The sequence below is a fragment of the Papio anubis genome, chromosome 20 (genome assembly GCF_008728515.1).
Source record: "Papio anubis isolate 15944 chromosome 20, Panubis1.0, whole genome shotgun sequence".
NCBI classification, from domain to species: Eukaryota; Metazoa; Chordata; class Mammalia; order Primates; family Cercopithecidae; genus Papio; species Papio anubis.
The window spans coordinates 27,607,058-27,613,057 of record NC_044995.1 but is presented as its reverse complement, the minus strand read 5'-3'; positions in this window follow the sequence as shown (position 1 = coordinate 27,613,057).

Sequence of the window (6,000 nt, the reverse complement as noted above, 5' to 3'; positions counted from 1 at the left end):
TATTGGGTATATATTTAGGATAGTTAGCTCTTCTTGTTGAATTGATCCCTTTACCATTATATAAAATTCCTTCTTTGTCTCTTTTTGATGTTTTGTTGGTTTAAAGTCTCTTTTTATCAGAGACTAGGATTGCAACGCCTGCCTTTTTCTGTTGCTTGGTAGATCTTGCTCCATCCCTTTATTTTGAGCCTGTATTGTGTCTCTGCGTGTGAGATGGAGTGTCTCACAAAGATACAGCAAACTGATGGGTCTTGATTTTTATCAATTTGCAGTCTGTGTCTTTTAATTGGACCATTTTAGTCCATTTACATTGAAAAGATTAATATTGTTATGTGTAGACAGTCCTGTCATTATGATATTAGCTGGTTATTTTGCTCGTTAGTTGATGCAGTTTCTTCCTAGCATCAATGGTCTTTATTTTGGCATGTTTTTGCAATGGTTGGTACAGTTGTTCCTTTCCATGTTTGAGTGCTTCCTTCCAAGTTTCTTGTAGGAGCAGGCCTGGTGGTGACAAATCTCTAAGTGTTTGCTTGTCTGTAATTTTATTTCTCCTTCACTTATGAAACTTAGTTTGGCTGGATATGAAATTCTGGGTTTAAAATTCTTTTTCATTTTAAAATGTTGAATATTGGCCTTTACTCTCTTCTGGCTTGTAGAGTTTCTGCCAAGAGATCTGCTGTTAATCTGATGGGCTTCACTTTGTGGGTAACCCAACCTTTCTCTCTGGCTGCCCTTAACAGTTTTTCCTTCATTTCAACTTTGGTGAATCTGATAATTAGGTGTCTTAGAGTTGCTCTTCTCGAGGAGTATCTTTGCCTTCTGGTCCTGTGGTGCCTCCAATGCACTGGCTATATCAGCATTTATTATTAAGTTTAGTGAGGACGGGCGTAGGTTAGTGAGGGATTTAGGGTCATTTGATTATGAGGTGAGATGATCACATGGGGATGAAGTAATTCTCTAACATAACATCGGTATGCAGAAGTACAGTATACAGAGATAAGAATTTACAATATTGTGTGTGTGCCAGCAATTTCTAACACAGCCTTAAAACAGAAACACAGTCTATACATAACCTATGTTTAGTAAGATACTAATCAGCAGTAATAATTGCAGCAAAAGCTGGTGGCAAACAATGAAATAGAAACAGGACATGAAACTAGACAACCAGTTAGGCCACAAATTCTCAGAAGGGAGTATGCCTTAGCCCTAAAGAGACCTACAAGAGCCATGGCAAGATAAGGGCATTTATAACCCTATCTTATCCATATGAACAGGCGCCCTTCATGCATCTGTTTATAGGCTCTCCACAAGGGTCACATTCCATTTCCAGAGCTATGAACATTTGCTTTTCTGGGATAGGAATCTTGGTGATGCAAAACCTCCCTAACTGCAGGTCCGTTTATAGGCTCTCTGCAGGGGGAAGCACATCATGCACTGTTGGCTCATTCTGGCAGCCCAACCTTGCATTGTCTTTACACAATCCTGCATGCAATTTTGTATTTACAACAATCAGGAGCATTTCATCTTTTATTCCACAGCAATAGTTTCAGGGGGTCTCTCTAAAAGAACTTCTGCAATCAAAGACACCTTAAGGGAACTACAAAATTCAGTAGAAAATTTTAACAACAGACTAAACCAAATATAAGAGAGTTTCAGAACTTGAAGACAAAACTTTTAAATTAACCGAATAAGAAAAAAAATCAAAAATGATCAAATTCCCCAATGAATAGGAGATTATGTAAAATCGCCAAACCTAAGAACAAAACGTATTTCTGGGTGAGAAGAAAAAACAAAATTTTAGAATACCCATTTGAGAGAATTATTGATAAAACTTCCTTGGTGTTGCTAAAGATCTAGACATCCAAATACAAGAAGCTCAAAAAACTTCTGTGAGATTAATTCCAACAAGTATATCACCAAGGCCTAAGGTTAATGTGAAGGAAAGAATTCTAAGAGCAGTGAGACAAAAGCATCAGGTAACTTATGAATTAAAACCTATCAGGCTAACAGCAAACTTCTCAACAGAAACCTTCCAACCCAGAAGTGACCGGAATCCTATCTTTAGCCTTCTAAAAAAAAGATGATTGTCAACCAAGAATTTTATATCCAGTGAAGCTGTTTTATAAATGAAGGGGAAAAAGTATTTCTCAGATAAGCAAATGATGAGGAAATGCATCAGTACTAGACAAGTCCTACAGAAAATGCTAAAAAAAATTCAACTTTGAAACAAAAGGTTGATACACGCCACAACAGAAACTCTTAAAAGCATAAAACTCATGGGGCTTATAAAACAATAACACAACGGAGAAAACAAAGTCACTTGGTAACAATCAAACTGGAAAATTACCTCACATCTCAATACCAACATAGAATAAACTGGTCTAAGTGCTCTACTTAAAAAATACAGATAGGTAGGATAAAGTATATTAAAAAACAAATATCTGCCTTCTTCAAGAGACACACATAATACATAAAGATTCTTTAAAATTCAAGGTAAAGGGGTAAAAAAGGATATTTCATGAAAATGGAAACCAAAAGCAAATAGGAGTAGATATTCTTATATCAGAAAAACAGACTTTAAAGAAACAACAGTAAAAAAGACAAAGAACATTATATAATAATAAAATAATCAATTATATGATAACGTATAACAATACTAAATATATATGCATTTTACTCTGGAGCTCCCAGAATCATAAAAGTATTACTACTAGACTAATAAAAGAGATAGCAATACAGTAATAATGGGGAATTCAATATTCTACTGACAGCATTAGACAGATCATCAAGGCGAAAGTCAAAAAAGAAACCCTGGACTTACAATGTAGTCTAGAATAAATGGGCCTAACAGCTATTTAGAAAACATTCTACCCAAGACGTGCAGAATATACAATCTTCTCAGCAGCACATGAAACATTCTCCAACATAGACCATAAAATAACCCATAAAACAAGTATCAATATTTTTTTAATATTGAAATTATATCAAGTCACTTCACATACCATAGTGGAATAAAACTTAAAGTCAGTTCCAAAAGATCCCTTAAACCTACACATGTACATAGAAATTAAACAATCTGCTCCTGAATAATTTTTGGATTAACAATACAATCAATGATCAAATTTTAAAAATATTTGAAATGAATGATAACAAGGAAACAAGGTATCAGGACCTCTGGAATACAGCAAAACCAGTGCTAAAAAGAAAATTCACAATTCCAAATACCTACATCAAAAAGGCTGAAAAGAATCTGGATGGCAAGAAACATCATCGAGATTCAGGAGAAAGTTGAAACCCATTCCAAAGAATCTAAAGAGTCCAGTATAACAATTCAAAAAATGGAAGATAAAATAACCATTTTAACATAGAACCAAACTGAGCTAATAGAGCTGAAAAATTCACTATAAGAATTTTACACCACAAACAGAAGTATTTTTTATTTAAATTTTAATTGAAGTTCAGGAGTACATATACAGGTTTTATATAGGTAAATGTGTTATGGCAGTTTGTTGTACAGATTATTTCATCACCCAGGTATTAAGCCCAGTATCCATTATTTTTCCTGACCCTCTCCCTCCTCCAAACCTCCACTCTTTGATAGGTAGGGGGTGTTGTTCCCCTCTATGTGTCCATGTGTTCTCATCATTTAGCTCTCATTTATAAGTGAGAACATGCAGTATTTGTTTTTCTGTTTCTGCATTAGTTTTCTAAAGATAATAGCCTCCAGCTCCATCCTTGTTCCTGCAAAGGACATGATTTGTTCTTTTTCATAACTGCATGCTATTCCCTGGTGTATATGCACCATATTTTTTTAATCCCATCTATTACTGATAAACATTTAGGTTGATTCTGTGTTTGATATTGAGAATAATGCTGCATGCATGTTCTATATAATAGAACGCTTTCTCTTCCTTTGGGTGTAGACCCAGTAATGGGATTGCTGGGTTGAATGGCAATCCTATTTTTAGGTCTTTGAGGAATTGCCACACTGTCTTCCACAATTATTTAACTGATTTCCACTTCCATAGACAATGTATGTGTTCCTTTTTCTCTGAAGCTCTGCCAGCATCTGTTATTTTTTGACTTTTTAATAGTAACCATTCCAACTGATGTGAGATGGTATCTGATGGTGGTTTTGATTTGCATTTCCCGAATGGTCAGTGAAGTTGACCTTTTTAAAATGTGCTTGTTGGATCATGTTTGTCTTCTTTTGAAATGTGTCTGTTCATGTTAATTGCCCACTTTTTAATATGGCTGTTTGTTTTCTTCTTGTAAATTTGTTTAAGTTTCTTATAGATGCTGAACAGTAGACCTTTGTCAGATGCATAGTTTGCAGTATTTTTCTCCCATTCTGCAGGTTGTCTGTTTGCTCTGTTGATTGTTTCTTTTGCTGTGCAGAAATGCTTTGGTTTAATTAGATCCTATGTGTCAATTTTTGCTTTTGCTGCAATTGTTTTTGGCATCTTTGTCATAAAATCTTTGCTCCTGCTTATATCCTGAATGGTATTGTCTAGGTTGTTTTTCAGGGTTTTTATAATTCTGGGTTTTACATTTAAGTCTTTAATCCATCTTGTGTTAATTTTTGTATATGGTGTAAAGAAAAGGTCCGGTTTCAATCTTCTGCATATGGCTAGCTGGTTATCCCAGTACCTTTTATTAAATAGAGAGTCCTTTTCCTATTGCTTGTTTTTGTCAGGTTTGTCAAGGATCAGATAATTGTAGATGTGTGGCCTTATTTATGGGTTCTCTATTCTATTCCATTGGTTTATGTGTCTGTTTTTCTACCAGTACCATGCTGTTTTGGTTACTGTGGCCCTGTAGTATAGTTTGAAGTCAGGTAGTGTGATGCCTTCAGCTTTGTTCTTTATGCTTAGGATTGCCTTAGCTATTCAGGCTTTTTCTTGATTCCATATGAATTTTAAAATAGTTTTTTTTTCTCAATTATATGAAGAATCTCAGTGGTGGTTTAATAGAAATAACATTGAATCTACAAATTGCTTTGGCCAGCACAATCATTTTAACAATATTGATTCTTCCTATCTCTTGAGCATGGAATGTTTTTCCACTTGTTCATGTTATCTCTGATTTCTTTGAGCAATATTCCATATTTCTCCTTGTAGAGATCTTCCATCTCTCTGGTTAGCTGTATTCCTAGATATTTTATTTTATTTTTTCTGTGTGTGGCAATTGTGATAGCAACTGAATTTCTGATTTGGCTTTTGGCTTGACTGTTGTCAGTGTATAGGAATGTCAATACATTTTGCACATTGGTTTTACATTCTGAGACTTTGCTGAAATTGTTCAGGGTAAAGGAGCTTTTGGGCTGAGACTATTGAGTTTTTTGGATATAGAATCATGTCATCTGCGAACAGTGATATTTTGACTTCCTCTCTTCTTATTTGGATGCCTTTTATTTCTTTCTCTTGCCTGATTGCCCTGGCTGGGACTTCCAATACTATGTTGAATAGGAGTGGTGATAGACAGCATCCTTGCCATATGCCAGTTTTCAAGAGGAATGCTTCCAGCTTTTGCCCATTCAGTATGATGTTTGCTGTGGGTTCATCATAGATAGTTCTTATTATTTTGAGGTATGTTTCTGTAATACCTAGTTTATTGAGAGTTTTTAACAAGTACTGTTGAATTTTACCAAAAGCCATTTCTGCTTCTATTGAGAAAATCATGTGGCTTTTGTCTTTAGTTCTGTTTATGTGATGAATCATATTTATTGATATACATATGTTGAACCAAACTTGCCACCCAACGGGTAAAGCCTATTTGATCTTAGTGGATGAGCTTTTGGATGTGCTGCTGGATTCAGTTTGCCAGTGTTTTCTTGAGGACTTTTGCATTGATGTTCATCAAGATATTAACCTGAAGTTTTCTTTTTTTGTTGTGTCTCTACCAGGTTTTGGTATCAAGATGATACAGGTCTCACAGAATGAGCCAGGGAAGAGTCCCTTCTCCTCATTTTTTTTTTGGAAATAGTTTCAGCAGGAATTG